The following is a 20,318-nucleotide window of genomic DNA, read 5'->3' as shown; positions in this document are numbered from 1 at the left end:
ACAATTATGAAATAAAAAAATAACACCCCCCCCCCCAATAGACGATGTTTTTTTCCTAATCCTGGGCAGTCAGTGGTTGGCACTTATTGCTTGAACCAGAAGGATTTATCTCTCTGTTCCTCCTGCCACAATCTCAACTTTACTGTGGCTTATCTGACTAACTGCTTTAGTTGGACTATATCCTTAAAATGCAACATTTTTAGAACTGGGGATTTAATCTTTAACTAATCTCAGCAGTTGTTTTTTTCACCCTGCATTAAACTTTGATGGCCACCACTGTACGCTGCAGATATTGCCTATCGCCTAAGCAATCATTGTCTTCCACAGAATTACTTAAAGTAAATCATGGACACATTAATGCATGCCTGGATGATGTCTTGTGTCCAACAGAGTAATTCTTCTAAAGGTAACCTCTTTAAGCCTTATGTTTGGCATTCAATAGGTTGTGAATTTTGCCAGCTTTCAAGCTAAGTGAATCCAAGAAATGTAAATGTATTACTCACGCGCTGGCTAATTTGTATGCTTGTTGCTTCCCGATCTCCCTGCAAATTCATTTTAAGCTTCTTTATTTAGCCCATAAGATATTTCCTGGCTCTTCCCCCAGAATGTCATGGACCAACATGACGCCACTAGCTGGGGAGCCATAGTGTAGTCTGAGAGCCAGGCAGTGAGCTGGAGCTCCAGTTCATACAATGCGAAATCAGTCACTCAACACAAAGTATTGACAATGAACCGTGAAATTCAGCACAAGGTGTAAGTTTTGCTTGGCAGGTGCTCATGTAGACACACTGAAAACAGGGAAGTGGAATTACTGGTGATCGGGGGAGCTTAATGGACACAAAATGCAGCTAAACCAGGGCTCAAACTGGGAAGATGAAAAACCCCATAGTGGAACTCTCAAGCTCCACCCACAGACCAAACTCCACCCACTTGAGATGTCAAAATGAGACTCCAGCCACAGTCAAATGTGCTGATCTTCACATTTTAATTGCCCCTCTCCTTGCTTACATGCTTTGATCAGCAGTGAAATAGGTAACGTCAGCGTTTAAATTACTGTCCTGGCGCATCCGACTAATGCTGCACTGAAATGACCACAGGCAGATCGTACTGCTCAGACCTATTGTTTCAGGCTGTCTGTGGATTTTGTAACATTGGTTATACTTGGGGTCATGCTTTGAAGGTTTTCACAACCATAAGAGCTGCAGACTTGTTTGAAATGAAAGCTGAGATGCTGGAGAAAGGATAGCACACTCAAAAGAGTGGCAGGTTTCTGAGCCAGCATGATGCAGCCTCATCTGAGTCTTGCAAAAGCCTTCCAGACATCAGTAGCAACTCAGAACTACAGTAGGACTAACTGGAAACCTGCTCATAGACACCAAGGATTGATGAGCTTTTGGAGAATGACCTGGTCCACTGTCCTGGAAGTGATCATCCATCCTGAGCAGGGCTAAGGTGCATTGGCAAGGGAAAGCTGGTTTGACAGCTTCTAGTTTGAAAGACACAATGGAATTGAACCAGGAACCTCCAAAGGTAGATCCATGAGCCGCTATAGCTTGAGCTAAAACTCATTTACTAATGTAACAGACTCCTAGCCTCTGCACATCGGGCACACAGAGGGACCCCGTAAAACATGCTCACCAGTGTATTACATTTGCCCTGTTCTGTCTGGCCTGTACAGCAGTTGGGTTGTGGATGGAGGACTCCAGCCTCCAGGGCCGTAAAGCCGGCTTCTCTCACCAGCCTGTGATGTTTTGTTTTACTTAAGAATAGGGACTAGAGTCACAGGTACACTCTGGCTTCTCTGTGCCACTCTCATGCTGCAAAGCAGCCATACACCTTCATTAATTGGACAGGCCCTATCATAGACTCATAGACTTTAAGGTCAGAAGGGACCATTATGATCATGTAGTCTGACCTCCCGCATGATGCAGGCCACAAAAGCTGACCCACCCACTCCTGGAATAATTCTCTCCCTTGACTCAGCTGTTGAAGTCCCCAAATCATGATTTAAAGACTTCAAGTCGCAGAGAATCCTCCAGCAAGCGACCCCTGCCCCAGTCTGCTTAAGCCATGTAATCATGCCTATAGCCAGTATCCCTCCTCATGCCTTCCCTTCCTGCTGTATCCTTACTCATCTGCCAGATCCATCACTTAGGCCCTGATCCTGTAACAGGATCCAGGCTAGGGGATATTTACAACTGTGTGGAGCCCCACTAACCTCAGAGGTGCTCTGTTGGGTCACTCTGCAAGATTGGGGACTAAGATTGTAAACTCTCCATGGCAGAGACCTGTCTTGTAAGGGGTTTTGGAGAAGCACCTAGCATACTTGTGGCATGGGTGCTATAAAATGATGCATTATTATTGCTGCATGTCTTGGTTCCTGTGATTCTCAGTGACTAGGAGTCTGCTCTCTGTCCCCACCAACCACCTTCTCTCGCCAAAAGATACAACATCTTTGAGGAAAGGTAACCATTGTCCAACCAAGATGAGAAAAAGAGTCCAGAGGGGGGGACCCAGCCACGGAGGTTGGATCCAGATCCAAACTTCCTTGGAGTTCAATGATTCCTTTGATTTGGCAGGTTCCTTAGAAGGAAGCCACCGTATTTTGCTAGCAGTCCAGCTCCACGTGTGAAAGTTGTGTGATTATCAACACACTATCGCAATCTCTACAGGTCACTTGCTCCTTTAAGCCAAGGCTAAGAATCATGCAGCACTCACTCGTGGACCCCACTGGCCATTAGAATGGTTGTTGGCTTTCTTGGCTTGATATTGAAAAGTGGTCAGCACTTGTTTTTTGCAAATCCAACTTGGCAGCAAGGCTGGGAATTTGGAGATGATTCAGATGTAACACCCATGTATTTTAATAGCACGTCAGGAAGGATTTACCTCAACCTTTAAAGAGGAGCATATTAAAAAAAAAGTACAAATGTGGGGCCAGATCCTCAGCTGGTGTAAACTGAGGTATCTCCATTGACGTCAACGTAGCTATGTCACTATAGCTCACAGCGACTGAGGATCTGGCCCATAGAATTCAATGTGCGCCAATAAAAATCTCTTCACGTGAGTCTTTGCCTGCTCATATTAGAGGAGATCTTCACCTTCTATAGAGAGATAAGCTTAATTCTCCCACAGGTACTCATTGTATTCTTCCACAATACTCCTTTATGGAGCTACAGTCAGTGACCGGAGGGTTGGCTTGGTTTGTTCTGCTTATTACATTTGGAGGGTAATTTTCTTTGTTTTCAGGGACTGACTCCCACGGTACTTATTCCAGGAAACATTCACAGTACGTCTCTCCTGCCAGCAGTGGGCTTTCTCCCCATCCCTTGGGAACAATGAGAAATGATGTGTCAGAATGTACAGGCTTTGCAGAGTACTTGGCTCACCACAAGGACCCCAGGGACAAGCGAACAAGTAGATTACTACAATCCACAACTCTCCGGCTAATCTTCTGCTGTTCTTCACTTCCTCAACTGTGGTATTGGTCATTCTGTCTGGGCCTCTTTCTACTTCAGGAACTGTGTCAGATTACCAACCACCACCCATGAAAAACTGCATGATTTGGAGTCTTACAATGAAATATCATCACTATGGTGAAATCAGGATTTTACCCTCCTGCTTCTGTCAGGTCCCTGATTTTAAAGCAGTGGCAATTCAGTACAAAATGGCTGTAAGACCCCAGCTTACTAATGAAACCCCCCTTCCTCCACAGTCCACCAAACAAGCCCAAATCTTGGAGCAAGAGCATGGTTACAAAGTCAAAGAGCCTTTCCTCACAACCACAACTCTGCTCTCCATTTCCTCCTGTTCATGCCACACCTCAAGACACCTTTGCCCACCACCCACACTACTATTCTAATCAGGTTCTCATACGGCTGTCATCACACTATCCAAGTATCTTCCAGAAGTGCACTACGCCACCTGAAAGGTATCTGGCACATTTGGGGCTCTCTCTCCTTCACTTCCCCAGGAAAAAGTAGAGGGTGGAATTAATTTCTGGGTGTCTAAAAATAAATGTAGTGTATTATATGTCCACGCAGCTCAAGGAAGCATACCTTGCTCTTAGAGCAGAAGGTAGTGAGGTTTGTGATGGCTCTTCATTCCTGTGGGAGTTTGTTCCACTGTCTAAACCCCAGGCACACACGAACACCAATCCAACTAAAGAGTTTTGCAGAGAACAATCAGATTTTCATCTCTTGCTTATTCTTTTCTCCATGTATAGTGTACCACCTATAACCAATGCCCTCTGCCACCCCTAAACCTTTCCAATGAAATCGCTTGGCTTAAAAAGCCATTTTTTCAACGCTTCTCTTTAAAAGCAAGTGAATTTAATGCTAGAAAAGCATGCTACAATGACAGCTCTGGAGAACAGAGCCCTCGGTTTAGCTAAAGAATGGCTATGCCACAAATAGCAGCACTGAACATCTTACCCACCACCAAAGCTAATCTGGAAGAACCAACTTTGTTGGCAAGAGTCATACATTCCATGCTCACTCAGTCCTTAGGTTCCCTGACGTGATTTCCAACAAGGGGGCCTGATTAATACCAGTTGTGTGCGGGGGTTGGGGGGAGGCAGGGGGTTGTGCTGTGAAGATTTTTCTTGTAGGAATAGTATTGAGACTACTGAACGCTTTCAAATTGGCCACCCAGATGATAATGACCTTTGGTCGTTATTGGCATGGGCCGGATTTGACACCAGAAGTAACTCTTCTGAATAGATGAGTTGAAATCGTCTGAAGGGGTGGTGGGTGAGGGAGGCAGGATGTGGCAGGGAATTGTTAGAGAGATCCCTGAGAAATACTGGTTGAGCACTTCCATGTCATTATTCATTCTGCTTAATTTGCTGGTGGACAAGATAAATTGTCCATGGACCGCACATTCTGGAAGCAGCTCCTTCCTGACAAAACAGACTCGGCCTTAAACGTTCAAATAAATGGCGGCAAGCAAAGAAAATTCCTCCTGTCAGATTGATCATCTCAGCCTAGAATTCTTGTGTGGACGCCAGAGCTGATGGAAATGTAAACAAAAATGGTACTATTTCCCAGCTTAGATTCGTTTCAATGTTTTTTTCTTTATCTCTGTTGCGTGTTTGCTTGTTTTTTTCAGTTAATTTGGTGCTTGTGGAAGATAGCGTAATGACAGTTGTGGGAACTGAAGCGCTCTGCGTGACAATGCAATGGGTACAGATGGCAGTGATCTAGTGGAGAGGGTGCTTGACTTGGAGACTTGTGTTATATGCTCAGCTCTGCTGCTGCTGGGTCCAGGGCCGGCTTTAGGCCAATTCCACCAATTCCCCCGAATCGGGCCCCGCGCCCAGTGGCAGGGCCGCCGGGGTGGGGGCAAGTGGCTGAGAATCCCTTCCCTGGCTAGAGGCTCCTTTTTAATTTTTACTCACCCGGCGGCGCTCCGGGTCTTCGGCGGCGGGTCCTTCAGTGCCGCCGAAGACCCGGAGCGAGTGAAGGACCCGCCGCCGAAGTCTAGGAGCGCTGCCCGGTGAGTACAAACCCCACGTGTTTTTTTACGTGGTTTTTTTTTAGTCATCCCTGCCGGGGCCCCGTCAAAACTGTTTGAATCGGGCCCCGCACTTCCTAAAGCCGGCCCTGGTTGGGACATCCTCAATAAGTCACTTCTCTGTATGGGGCACGGGATACTTGTTACTGTGTGTTTGCACAATGCCTAGCACAGGACAAGGAGACTCCAATTGTAGCTGGGGCCTCTACGCACAATCCGAATACAAATAATAAACAACACATTGATGGAATTACACAGGAGTGAAACTGGTATTTTGCATCCCATCTTTTTTTGAACCATTGGCTGCTGACAAGGATTCTTAGGCAAAGAGTGAATATTTTCTCTGTAATCTCAGTCCTTAAACTGGTGATTGTGATTCTAGTTTGGAAGAATTTAACCTTGATTTCCAAGATTTTAAAATAAACATGACCCAACGTCACTCAACAAAGATGTCACCATTCTTCCAACGCGAATGTCTGAGCCTAGCACATGCTACATTAATTTTATTTTCCTTCTTTCATCCTGATTAAACTGTCCACTAGTAATTCTTTGCCTCTAGGCAAAAGCCAGTACAATTTTGTCACTAATAGGAATTGAGTATGTATGCATAAAAATACATTTAGATTAGCAATATATTTCACATTTCATGCCACTCAAATTAGCAAGTGGATGTGTTATTGCAGGATTTCTCAGGCACGGGTATGATTTTTGCATATACTCTAAATTACACATTTCCTTCTACTGTAAAGCTGCAATATACTGTAGATGTGCCATACATTATTTCTGTTTGAAATTAAAAATGTTCCCATGCCTTAGCACATCCATATCATGGCCAACTCTGCTCTCATGAGCTAAGCAGGGTCAGGTCTCATCAGTATTTGTACAAGAGGTTGTCAGATAAAAAAACCCTAGCATATTACAGGGAGTGGAGCTCGGTAGGGTAACCGAGCAGCTAGCGTTCTGGCCGAGGACTCAGCAGAACCAGGTTCTAGTCCTGGCTCTGTCACTTCATCTTCCTGTGCTCTGGTTTCCCTACATGTAAAATGAGGATAATGTTGTTCCTCTCCTACGTAAAGTGCTTTGACATCTTGAGCTGAAAACCCCTATCTAAGAGCTAGGTAGTATTAAATTATTATCATTTTCTCTCTGAGTCAGGCCCCACTATAGCATTAGGGGGCACTGTGTTGTTGGGTACCAAGCCTGTCTTGCCCCCATGTAGTCATGTGCACCTGTGTAAAGAGCTCCCATTCTGATTTGAGAGCATTTTACACCCACTTGGCAAAGGGCTCAATAACTGCACAGGGCACAAGGCAGGGGAGAATCAGGCCTTCCATCTTTTAGAGGAAATGAGAGGTACTGAGCACTTGGGTTCATGAAGGTGCTCAGGGCACCATCTGTGTGAAGAGGGGCGTTAGGCTGATGGCTTGCCCAAAAATTACCACGTGGTATTTCCACTCTATTCTGAACACTTTCAACACCGAAGAATGATATTAAAAGTGTCATTTTAATATGACCCATGCAACGTTTTGTAGTGGCCCGTGTCAAATGTATGGATTATTGCACATATTTGCATAAATATGCAATACATTAAAATAATCCCATGACACTACTCACCGGAGACTATTTAACCCTGGAGTCCTGGCTACCTTCCAGTTTGGGTAATTGCATTCTGCTTGCCTAAACTCCACGAGCAGTTTCAACCAGATCTAGCATTCTTCTGCACTTTCCATCCTGAACAGTTTTATATGGTGCACAACTAAACTGTTTCTGCATCTCACCCTAGAAGTGGCTGCATTTATTAATATTTAGGAGTGGATTTTCGAAGAGGTTTAACAGAACCAGGCACCCAACTCGGTGGGAGTTGGGTGCCTAATTATGTTAGGCCCCTTTGAAAGATGCCAGCATCAGCAATCACACTACACAGCTCTTTACACATTTGGAGTGCGTTACAAACATTAATCCGTCCACACGGCACCCTGTGAGGCAGAGAATTATTTATTACGTAAATGTTGAGGCTGGTCAGTGTCAGAGTACACCGAAGCCCTAGGGTGCCATTCGCGTGCCAGGTATACGTGACGTGGCGGCAAGCACTGTAGGCGCTTCAGAAGTTACACCTTGTAGGCTCTATCCCTGGTGGGTCCCAATAATCACTCAGACACATGGCTAAGGGAAAGAGTATTTTACCGGGGCTGTCAGGAAAGGGACGGTTGCAAATACCCTGGTACAAAGGTTTAAATAGTTACAGTTCAAAGTGAGCGATAGCGGTTCTTGTTTGGGCCCCTGGGGCAATCCAGTCAAGAGTCAGGGCTCTTCAGGCCTAGTGCCTGGGGTGCCCTCTCCAGCCCAGTCTCTACTCAAATAGGAGCCTTTTGGTTTCCAAGCCAGGCTCAGCCAGTGTCTCTCATTGGGGCCCCTCTGCACTGGCTCCTTGCTCAGCTGCTGCTGCTCCCCCACACGTCCCACACAGACCTGCACCCAACTGTAGTGTCTGGCAGTCACAGTCTGATCCACACACAGCTCTGCATACACTTACTGGGGGTTCTTCTCTGCAGCCTGGCTAGCCATGTGCCTGCTGCTTCCCAACAGAGCCTGGGCTCTCCCTGGGTATATGCAGTGGAGAGGGGGCTGATGGCAGTGGAGTGGGGGGGACGCACCCCTGCTCTGGAGAAATCACCTGGCTTGCTGCACTCTGCAGCTGGGGTCTCTCTCCCACCCACAGGGCCGGCCCTGGTCTCGTTCTCCTCCCCTCCCCTCCAGCAGCCCCATTCCCAGCACTCGGAGACGGGGATACAGACTGTGGGTCGCCACAGGGGCACGCGCCCGCAGCCCGAGCCCAGCCACAAGAGGAGCGCAAGGAGGAGAAGCGGGCTGGCAGCAGTGGGAGAGGCGCACACCACGACCCCTCAACGGCCGCCTGCTGAGCACTCGCGAGTCGCGCTAGTTCGTCCCCTGCCCTGACCCGGCCCAGCCAGTGGGAGCTGGGGCGGAGGCAGCACACGGAGCCCCCTGGCTGCCCCTAAGCATAAGAGCCGGACATGCTGGTTGCTTCCTGGGAGCCGCGTGGCGGCTAGCAGGGAGCCTGCCAGCCCCGTTGCGTGGCACCACCAACCAGACATTCAACGGCCCGGTCAGCGGTGCTGACTGGAGCTGCCAGGATCCCTTTTCGACCAGGTGTTCCGGTCGAAAACCGGACACCTGGTCACCCTCCCAGGAGTTAATGCTCCTCATCCTATCCCGAGTGGATGAGGTATGGGCAAAAGAAGCAGGGCCGGCTCCAGGCACCACCGAAGGAAGCAGGTGCTTGGGGCGGCCAATGGAAAGGGGCGGCACATCCAGGTATTCAGCAGCAATTCGGCAGCGGGTCCCTCAGTCACTCTCTTCCTCTTTGAGCTGCCGCCGAAGAATGAAGCGCCGTGATTGAGCTGCTGCCGAAGTGCCGCCGATCGACTTTATCTTTTCTTTTTTTCTTCTTCTTTTTTCGCTTTGCCGCTTGGGGCGGCAAAAAAGCTGGAGCCGGCCCTGAAAAGAAGCAGTAATGTGCTACTGGTATGGGTAAGCACAGACTGCCACCTCATGGAGCATGGTCTCTGTGGAATGTTTCCTTCCCTGCACTGCCCCTGTCTGTGTCACCCCTTACCCAGGGCACAGCATCAAAGCACAATCTAACCCATAAGTATTAATGGAGATAAGCAATCTTAAAGGTTAGAGTCTGGCCTGGAAAACCAAGGAAGCGCTGGTTAAATTACTGCAGCAATACAAAATCCTTGACTCTCATGATAAGGTTAAAAACTGAAATGTCAATACAGAGCAGCGGCAACCCAACATGGGAAACACAAGGCATTTGGAAAATCCTAAAATCTCCAGCCTGGGCTGCATAAAGAAAACATTGCAATAGCTTCTCTCAACTCACACCAAACGACCTTCGAACTGCATTCCATAGCCAATTCAATCACTTATTTTATATCTGTTGGAATCCAACTTGTGCACACACAAAAAACCCTCAGCAACCCTTTTCATTGCCTGCCAGCACCTCAACGATCATCATTTTACTTTCCAAAAAACAGTTGAAAACTCTTGGACATCAAAAGCATCCAGCGTGAGATTTACAGATGCTGGGTATTTGCAGATACAGTGTTCTGCCAAAATGTTGTCATGCTTCCTAGTTCAGATTAAACTTCCCACTAGTATGCGGTATTATTTCTTCAAGATGGAAATTGGCCTGTGTCCATCCGTTATCGAAGTTCAGTTCAATAGCTCCTACAGATTGCTACCATCCTCCCTACTCCAGCTCTGCTATACCTGGATAGCAATAGTGGAATATACACTATTCCTCACCATCACTTACAGGCCTGTCTAGTGTACAATTGCTTCGTAGATTAATTTCCCCTGTAATTCATAGATCTCAGCCTAATCTGGCAGGGGCTTGGTCTGTTTAATAGCGAGCAAAGGAAAGCTTTTGTCATTAAATGATCCCTTGGCTCCTTGCAAGACTCAGAACGATAACTTGGAAAGCCACGGGGCACGTAAGGTGCCCCTTGGACATACAGCAGAGTTTGTGATAAAATAGGATCTTGCAATACAGAAACCTGCCTAGCAACATGTAGCCATGGATGTCCCTCTGGGCTCTCTCCTTGGCCTACTTCTCTTTGTACCGTGTATAAATAAACGATCTACTGGAAGCTTGTTACAAAATCACAGTCCTGATGTGCCCCAACAGCAGCATCTTAGCATATTGTGTTCCTTCTGTACTCCCGGATCTGAAACGAACTTTGCTGGAATATTGGGCCAGATCCTCAGCTAGTGAAGCCAATGGAGCTGTGCTGATGTACCCCAGCAGAGGATCTAGACCACTCTATTTAGTTACCTCTTGTTGCCAACCAGGGCACCAGAATGATCATAGCTCATTTTAATGTGGGGGGGCGGGGAAAGTCTCTCCTCAACCCCTTCATCAATGCACGTTTTGTCCAAGAAGCATGGATAATTTTTACTAAGGATACACCACATTTTCTTGTCCGAGGGTGGAAGTACCATTGTTGACTGATTTGAACAGGGATTGGCAGTCAGGACTCCGGGCTTCTATTCTAAACTTTGCATTGCCTCCTTAGGTAACCTTGAGCAAGTCACTTAAAATCTCTGTGCCCAGCCTACAGACAATGGGAGTATGAAGCACCCGAATTATAACTCCCATAAGGCACCATGGAAACATTTCCTCATCAAAATATTTTGGGTTTTGGTATTCCAATTTTAACTTTAAAAAACCCAAATTTTCTAAGGAAACTCCTTTATTTTCTGACCAGCTCTAAATTCATCCTCTTCTCTTCCTGGCTGCAAGGGGCTATTCCTGATCTCTCTCTTTCTCCTGAGTGCAGGTGCCACTCTGACCCACAAGGGTTGTTTGGAGAAAGAGCCAACACTGCCAGCACTATCCATTCACCACTCCCACCGTTCCTCGTTCACACCAGTAAGGCAATTTGGTCTGTGCTCCGATGAGAAGTGCCCTGCAAGGACCCCAGCCAGCATGAATGCCGTTCCAAGCAGCTGCTAGGACTCCAGAGAGCCATCCATCAGGTCTCGAAGTGCTGCAAGCTGCGGCTCACTCTTCTCAGTCTTCAGAGAGTTGCACGAGATCTAGCCCCACAGCTCCCACTCAAGTTAGCGAAGGAGAATCCCATCCAACCGTACAAAATTCAAATGAAATACGAGATGGCCTGAAAAATGCCTGTCAGGAATAGAGAAGGGCTTTCGCCGACATTGAACACATTTGGATGAATGCAGATGCAAGTCAGAGAAACAAATACTGGTTACCCTCATAGGTGCTCAAATATCCATCAGGTTTTACCTAGCTGTGAATTCATTTCATTATGCTATCCAGGGCCAAACTCACACCTGCTGTAGTGCTTCAGTTTCCCTGTCTTTAAGAAGGGGATAATACTTGTCACAGGGGGGTTGAGAGGAATCAGTGGGTAATATCTGTGAAGAGCTCTCAGATCTTTGTCTTTAAATCAAGACTGGATGTCTTGCTAAAAGATATTCTATAGGTCAAACAGGAATTATGGGCCTGATACAGAAATTACGGAGTGAAAGGCTGTGGCCTGCGTTATGCAGGAGCTCAGTTTAGATTTAGGTCATAGAGTTTATACGTCCAAGGATCACATCTTCACCTCTTTGTCACAGCATTGTATTGGGAACTCATGTCCACTTGCTTGTCCACCGTGACCCCTAAATGCTTTTCAGAATCATTGCTTTCCAAGCTCCGGTCCCCCATTCTGTAAGTATGGCCTGCATTCTTTGTTCCTAGATGTATAGCTTTGCATTTGGCTGTATTAAAATGCATTTTATTTGAATGGGCCCAGCTTACAAGCGATCCATATTGCTCTTTATCACTACCCTTATCATTATTTACCACTCCGCTAATCTTTGTGTCATCTGTATATTTTATCAGCAATGGTCTTATATTTACTTCCAGATCATTGAGGAAAATGTTGAATAGCATCAGGCCTAGTTCTGATCTTGGTGGAAGCAATGACGGGGGGCGAGGGGGTTGCGATAAGGTGATCCCTTTGCAAACATTCGCTGGGTCCTTCCACCAGTCTAAGGGGTTTTTGACCCTGGTGGGTAGTGACAAGGGTTTGTCTAGTCTGTGTCTGTTTGGTCTGTAAACTGAGCTGAACCACATCTGGAGGGATCCAGAAGAGCCTCTTTCATAGGTAGGGCAATTTTCGAGGATGAGAATGAATGGAGTATGTCAGGAAATCTGTGGTGGGTATCCTTGACTTCTTCTAACAGTATTTGAAGAGTGTCTGACACTGTCTTCATTAGGTCCTGGAAGATGTGAAAGTCATCAGCCATAGATGGTGGGGGAGGCATGATGGCTTCATCTGGGGAGGAGGAGGATACGGTCCTCAGCATCATCTCTTCCTCAACACCGCCCTCTCGTTCCTCCATGATTTCTTCTGGAGGTTCCGAAGCTCTGGCTGCTGCAGCTGAGGGGGTGCATCTCGAGGGTTCTTGGGTGAGGCATGGTGGCAATATGCAGTCCAAGGGTCCCAGTATGGCCACTGGGGTGGTGGTGGCATAGAGCTTGGAGGCGGTGCTCATGGTTGCTCATACCAAGATGGCGGTGGTGGGGCCATCTGAGGGTATGCTTGGGGGCCCTGTAGGTATTGGGCACCTTAAGCAGCTTGGGAGGAGTATTGTGATACCGCTTCCTCTGGTTCGGTATCCAAGTCCACGCTAGAGAGTAGGGAAGACTCCCGTGCCAGACAAAGACTTGGTGCTGAGATCCCAGTACTGAGAAGAGGAGACTCCAGTACGTCCAGTACGTTGGATACATGGAAGTCCCTCGAGCACTGGAATTCCAACAGTACTGACAGACTCAGTGCCACGTATCGGCAAAGTCTTCTTAGAGGAGTGCTTACTCCTGTCCTTATCGCTCGGTGCTGTTGACTGGTGCCTGTGCCCATCAGGTCGATAGGCGTGTCAATGGTACCTGCCGCTGTAGATCGTAAGCTGTGGGTATTAGGCCAGGATTGTCTTGGCGCCAACGGTACCGAGGATTCAGTGGATACCAAGCATGCTGGAGATCATTTGCGGCTAGCTGGGGCTCACTGTGGGGACTTCCCGCTCTCTTTTTCGATGACTTATGAGAGGGGTCAGTGGCTGGTTTCTTCAACCCACAGCCTTTAGATGTTGATGGCTGTGGGAAAGACTCAAGTCTGCCAGGTGACTCTTGGTGCAGGTCCAGAGAGGGTCAGAGGGCCATCTCCTCTCTCAGTTCCCTATCCTCGCAAGGCCTGGGCCTGGTTTGCTAGCACAGACCACACTTCTGTGAAATGTGGCCTTCCCCAAGGTAGCTTATGTACCAGGAGTGCTTGTCTGAAACAGAGATAGCCTCTTTGCTGGAGAGGCACTTCTTGAAACCCAGTGAACTGGACTTACCCCACTGGGGACAGGCCCACAATGAGAAAAAAGTGGGGGGGGGGGAAGGGTTTTTTTTGTTTTGTTTTTTTCAGAGAGAAAACTCTAAGGCCATGTCTACACTACCCGCCGGATCGGCGGGTAGTAAGTGATCTAAGTGTCTCGTCTAGACGCGATAAATCGATCCCCGAATCAACGCCCATACTCCACCTCGGCAGGAGGAGTAAGCGGAGTCGACGGGGGAGCCGCAGCAGTCGACTTGCCGCCGTGAGGACGGCCAGGTAAGTCAAACTAAGATACTTTGACTTCAGCTACGCTATTCGCGTAGCTGAAGTTGTGTATCTTAGATCGATCCCCCCCCCAGTGTAGACCAGCCCTAAGAAAGAGAAAGAAAAACTACAACTACACCAAAAACTAAGTCCGAGGAGACTAACTAACTATGGAAATTCAAAAGTGAAAGTGGACCTAATGGATTGTGGATAGCTCAATCTCTAGTCAGATCTGAGTGGGGTTAGCATGTGCGTGCTGGCTAGCCTCATGGCAGGACACAAGGAGAGACAGTGCATGTGCAGCTTAACGGAAACTACTACCAAAGTTCTCCGATCAGCAGCACAGGGATGCAAGCACACCTGTAGTGGATCACCCATAGGGACACTATTTGAAGAAGAATACCTTTTTTCCATAAAATCATATTGACTAGCATTAATTACATCTAGCACAGAATCACAGAAATGTAAGGCTGGAAGGGACTTGAAAAAGTCATCTAGTCCACACACACACACCGAAGCAGAGGCAGGAATAAGTGAATCTAGACCTTATGCTTTCATTCTTTATCAATTGAATTCTGTATCAGCTTTTCCATTATTTTGCCTGGGTTTGATGTGAGGCTAATTGTCCTATATCCTTGCAACAAAGCCCGATGCCAGCTCTGTCCACATATCTATTCAAGTGACACCATCATAGGACCTAACCACATCAGCCACACCATCAGGGGCTCGTTCACCTGCACATCTACCAACGTGATATATGCCATCATGTGCCAGCAATGCCCCTCTGCCATGTACATTGGCCAAACTGGACAGTCTCTACGCAAAAGAATAAATGGACACAAATCTGACATCAGGAATCATAACATTCAAAAACCAGTGGGAGAACACTTCAACCTCTCTAATCACTCAGTGACAGACTTGAAGGTGTCAGTTTTGCAACAAAAAAACTTCAAAAACAGACTCCAAAGAGAGACTGCTGAACTCGAATTAATATGCAAATTAGACACAATTAACTTAGGTCTAAACAGAGACTGGGAATGGTTGGGTCATTACACTAATTGAATTTTTTCCCCCCATGTTAAGTTCTCCTTACACCTTCTATGGGTCATCTCCATTATCACTTCAAAGGTTTTTCTTCTGCTGCTACTGATAGCTCATCTCAATTGATTGGCCTCTTACAATTGGCCTCTTACAATTGGTATGCGTACTTTCATGCGTACTTTTCATGTTCTCTGTATCTATAAATATCTTCTGTCTGTGTGTTCCACTCTATGCATCTGAAGAAGTGATCTGTAGCCCACGAAAGCTTACGCTGAAATAAATGTGTTAGTCTCTAAGGTGCCACAAGTACTCCTGTTCTTTTTAATTGTCCTATAGTTATCTGGTCTTCTTACTTACCCGTTTTGAATACTGGCATAACATTAACATTCTTCCGGTCTTCAGGAATTTCCCCAGTATTCTAAGATTTATTAAAAATTAACATCAACAGGCCTCAGCCAACTCTTTTAGGACTCTTGAGGCAAGTTATTTGTGCCTGCTGATTTAAAAATGTTTATCTGTAATGGATGTTGTCTAAAATCCTTTTCAGTTTCTAAGGGTCCAGAAAGTATTTCATCCTCCTCATATGATACGAGTACGTTATCCTGATTCTTCCCAAACAGAGAACTGAAATATCTATTGAACACATTTGCCTTTTCTGCATCATTATTAACAATTCTACCATCTCCATTTAGTAATGGGCCTATATTATTGCTAATACACATAAAAACATATTACTGTTCCTAATATGCATAAAAACACCTCCTTACTGTCCTTAACCCTACCAATCATGATATCCTTAGCTTCCCTTATCAATTTTATGCACTTCATAACTCCTAATTTTATCCATTGCTATCTATGATGCTGTCTAGGTTATCATAATGATCACTTCTGGCTTTAAAAATCTATGACTCCAGGGATGAGTTAAAGAATTAGTATTATTCAAATATATTGTGAAATTATGTCAGAAATGCAGACTACAATGATTGAATAGATGTGACAGTAGCAAGAGCGGGATATTGCAGTTGCACAGCAGGAAGTGGCAGTGAGAGGGCCAGGAGAAAGAGAGGTTTCTGGCAGCAGAGAGACAGAAGGAATGGCAGCTGGAAGACAGACTGTGTCCTAGCAGTAATGAAAAAAGAGGGATCTTTTCAGCTTGCACATATTGCCGGTATGTGCATCCCCATTAATAACAATAAGCTGCTGGTGATGGATAGTGCTTGGATATGAATTACACCAACCTGCATGACTTTTTCCTATAAATAATACTAAAAATACTAAAAATGTATCAGACTTACATAAAATAGCAATTTCTCCAGAATAGGGAGCCAGATCCTCAGCTGGTGTGAATCAGTATAGCCCCATTGAAGTGAACAAAGCTATGGTGATTTACAGCTGAGCCGTGCATTTTATTTTAATTCTCCTTTAGCTTAAATAAAATGAACTATAGACTAAAACTGGTCACTGGCTTTAACAAATGCTTGCCATTGACCCAACAGATAAAAACAATAAAGTCCACAGGGTATTGTTTGGTGAAAAAGACCAAGCAGATTCAACAGAATGATATTCCACTTAAAAAATTAAACATGGAAGTTAGCCCTATCTCATTTACATGGGGCCAGATTCTGATCACTCGTATGCTGGTGTAAATATGGGGCAGTCACTCTGAATTTTCACTGGTTGAACAGATTAGAACCTGGCCCATAATGAATTACTTTCCTGTGGTAAATTAGTCCATAGCAGTTGGGTTTTAGCCTTTTTAAAAAAGTATTTCACAGCAATGGATTATCAAAATAAACTATAAAAATCTTCCCATTTTGAGGGAATGTGGAGTAAGAGAAGGCAGAGATGAGGTGAAGGAACATAAAGTACAAAATACTTAAATTCGTGAAACCCCTTCCAAACAAGGTATTCACAGAATTTAGAAGCCTCATAGCAAGCTCAGGGGAAGGTAAATATTACGCTCATGCTACAGCCAGGGAAACCGAGGCACAGACAGGTTATGTCTTTCAGGATCCCACGTCAGAATGGAACCAATTTCTGCCAACTCTCAGCACATCTTCCCTAACCACTAGAGCACACTGTTTCTTATACAGCTGGCTAAGTACTGCAGGCCAAATCTTGAGTGGGTTTAGATGAATTTTCCTCCATTCTTTCTCAAGCAAGCTGCTCTTTGTAGAGTTTGCTTAATGATGTGGCTCAGGATTTGGCCTGGGAGATGCTGTGCCCTGGCTCTGGAGAACATGAACTGTAGAAGGGTATTAGCAACAGTGTGGGATATAGGGCTCAATCCCGAACCCCAGTTCTGTGGAGACAGACTCAGCTGCTGTAAAAGGAGAGAGGATTCTCCACACAGGGGACATGTCAGAGGTGGGAGGGGTAGACACATGGTACAGCTGCTCTAACGGTACATCAGGAGCTGTTCCAGCCCCTGCATGGCCCACGATTTGGGGATTGGAAAGCATCTCAGTATTGCCAGCCTATAATGGTAAGTCTACCTCCCCAAAAAATCATGAGATGAGCTTAAGAAAACGTGAGAGATTTAAAAAACAAAACACATTGGGGTTCTTTTGCCTGCCTTCTGGTTTATAAACTGCTAGGGGCCACTTTTCCAAGCTTCACTCTGTAACCATCAGAGCTAGACCCTTTCTTTTAAAAAGCACAAACACAAGAAAGCTGAGATGCTCACATCATAGCAAGATTCCAAGAGCTGGGGTTTGAAGAAAAGACACCAAATATCCCAAGGCTCACAATAAAATCGCAGGAGTTGCCAACACTGCCCCCTTCCTTCCCCACTCCTCCCCTCCTCAGCTGTGCTCATTGACTCCATAGGATTGGGTGCTCGGCTGCTTGCCCTTGGACTGCAAAGAGACTTTATAACGCACCCAGATCCCACGGGTAGAATTTTACACCCACTTTGCACAGGAGGAGATGACAGATCAAGGCAATAGAGAATCAGGCCCACCAATGATATTGTAGTAACAATACTCAGCAGGGTGCCCTGTGATTTCTCTGAAGAGGGACATTTATAGCCCTACCTCTCTAAAGCTATCTTTAGGTTGCTCACATTGCTCACCAAACGCTCTCAAATTAGCTCCCTCTATTTTGACACAAATCTTTTCCTTCTGTCTTTGGAATGTTTTTTTTTAAAACGTTCAGACTCCGAGTTACACTGAAATAAAAGACAACTGCTGAACAAAGACTTGCTTTGCTCTGCTCCCTTCCCGGTGACAGAAATAGACTCGAGGGCTATTTTTATCCTGGAGAACACACCACACATGCCCAAGTTACCACTGCCAGTAATAAATTCATCCCCTAAGAGGGTCAAGAAGCTACTGTAAACAGTGATTAGTAATGAGACCATTCTGTTCTCTTATTACCGCAGAGGCATCATTATCTATCCTCTAATTTCATACTTTATGTCTCATCACATAAAAGCCTTTACAGAAAGCAGGCAGGGTTGTATGTCTTTTCAGACTTGACCATTCCGAGCAACAGGAATATAAATAGCTCTTGACCATGCAGTACCCACAACTGCATACTGTGAAAATACAGTTTCCAGCGCGAGTACCTCAGCGGTCCTTTCCACTGCCATTTGTGGCTGACACATTAGCAGGAGATTTATCTTCCTCATTATTTTTCAAAGGGATGTTCATGCTGCGACACCATTTATAGGAAGTGGTGTTTATAACACGGGATTAAGTCTTTATTTTGTGTCCGCCATCGTAAACTGTCGGGTATATTTGTGTGGTTCGCATCCTGGCGCATCATCATCATATCTGAGCATCTCACAAAGCTCAATGAATTTCTCATAAGAACATAAGAACGGCCATACTGGGTCAGACCAACGGTCCATCTAGCCTAGTATTCTGTTTTCCGACAGTGGCCAATTCCAGGTGCCCCAGAGGGATGAACAGGTGATCATCAAGTGATCCATTCCCTGTCGCTCATTCCCAGCTTCTGGCAAACAGCGGCTAGGGACACCATCTCCTCATAACTGTGTGAGAGGTGTGCATTATCCCTATTTGCAGCTGGGGAAACTGAGGCACAACGATTAAGTGACTTGCCCAAGGTTACATAGGGAGGCTGTGGAGCCAGGCATTGAGCCCAGGTCTTCTTAGTTGTATTGTCATAACCATAAGGCATCCCCTCTCTCCCTCAAGAGCCAACTCAACCACTACTGTGTCTTTCTAACCCCAGACTTGTGTCACAATAATTCATATCACTTAACAAATGCATGCAAAGTGCTTTGAAGATGGAGAGCCAGATTCACACAAGGGAGGTATAGACTGTACCTCCCTGTCCAGCTAATCCTCCATCCCACAGGGCCTTCACCCAAGGGAAGGGCACGCAGTGATGTCACCTTCTGCTCAGGGCCAGACAGTCTATCCCTGCCAGTGCTCTACAGAACAAGCTGGCACCTTCTCACCTCTCACGCTCTTCCCAACCACAGAGAGGCATTTTTTGGCTCCACCCTTCCTTTAGAACCCCTTGGTGCAGGGAAGGTTTCAGCCACCATGACCTCCTTCCCTGGTGGACTTTTTTCTTTAGGCGCTCTGCACCATAAACCTAGGATGGATCTTGTCTATAAAAGGGTCAAGTTTATTACTGAATCAAAACAAGATCCTGAGGTCTTTGCGCAGTCCTTGCTCAGGCAAAATCAGTGAGAGTTTTGTCTGAGTTAAGACCTCAGGATTTGGCCCATACATTGCTGACTAACGTATCAATCAGCCTGGAACTGGAGAGAGGAGCACAGCTGGCAGGTGGGAAGAGTTTAGAAGAGGCACCCAGAAGCCAGTTTGCATGCACATGGCTGGAATGCTAGTTGTGGGGGGAGCACCTCTGGAAATAGTTCTCTTCATAAAGAGCCAGTTTAGTTGTGTAAACATGGAGTCCTCTCATGTTATTACCCAGCACACAGTACATAAAAAAATTATTATGAATAGACTGTTGTCTCAGGCACATGGACTTCACTGCACAATACAGCAGCAGCAGATGCTATTTTGGGAAGGAGAAAGCTCCTGTTTGGACGTGGGATCTGCCCAACAAAATTATTCCATTTAGATAGAAATGACAGATTCGGGCACAAGCAATCGCATTGGACGTGCCATCATTTTGCATGATGGGGCCAACTTTATAGTTAAGAGACTTGACCTACAATTAAATCATTCTAATATCCCATTCTTCCACCCAACCCCAACCCCTAATTTATTTTAGATGCATTGTTAAACACTAACGAAAAGTATCCTGGAAACTGATATCCTCTATTCGCAGTTTTGTTGTAGTTGGTGATAGAATCATAGAATATCAGGATTGGAAGGGACCTCAGGAGGTCATCTAGTCCAACCCTCTGCTCAAAGCAGGACCAATCCCCAACTAAATCATCCCAGTCAGGGCTTTGTCAAGCCTGGCCTTAAAAACCTCTCAGGATGGAGATTCCACCACCTCCCTAGGTAACCCATTCCAGTGTTTCACCACCCTCCTAGTGAAAAAGTTTTTCCTAACATCCAACCTAAACCTCCCCCCACTGCAACTTGAGACCATTACTCCTTGTTCTGTCATCTGCTACCACTGAGAACAGTC

The sequence above is a fragment of the Terrapene carolina genome, unplaced genomic scaffold (assembly GCF_002925995.2).
Source record: "Terrapene carolina triunguis isolate 2854851 unplaced genomic scaffold, T_m_triunguis-2.0 Scaffold111, whole genome shotgun sequence".
NCBI lineage: Eukaryota > Metazoa > Chordata > Testudines > Emydidae > Terrapene > Terrapene triunguis.
This window is presented reverse-complemented; position numbering follows the sequence as displayed.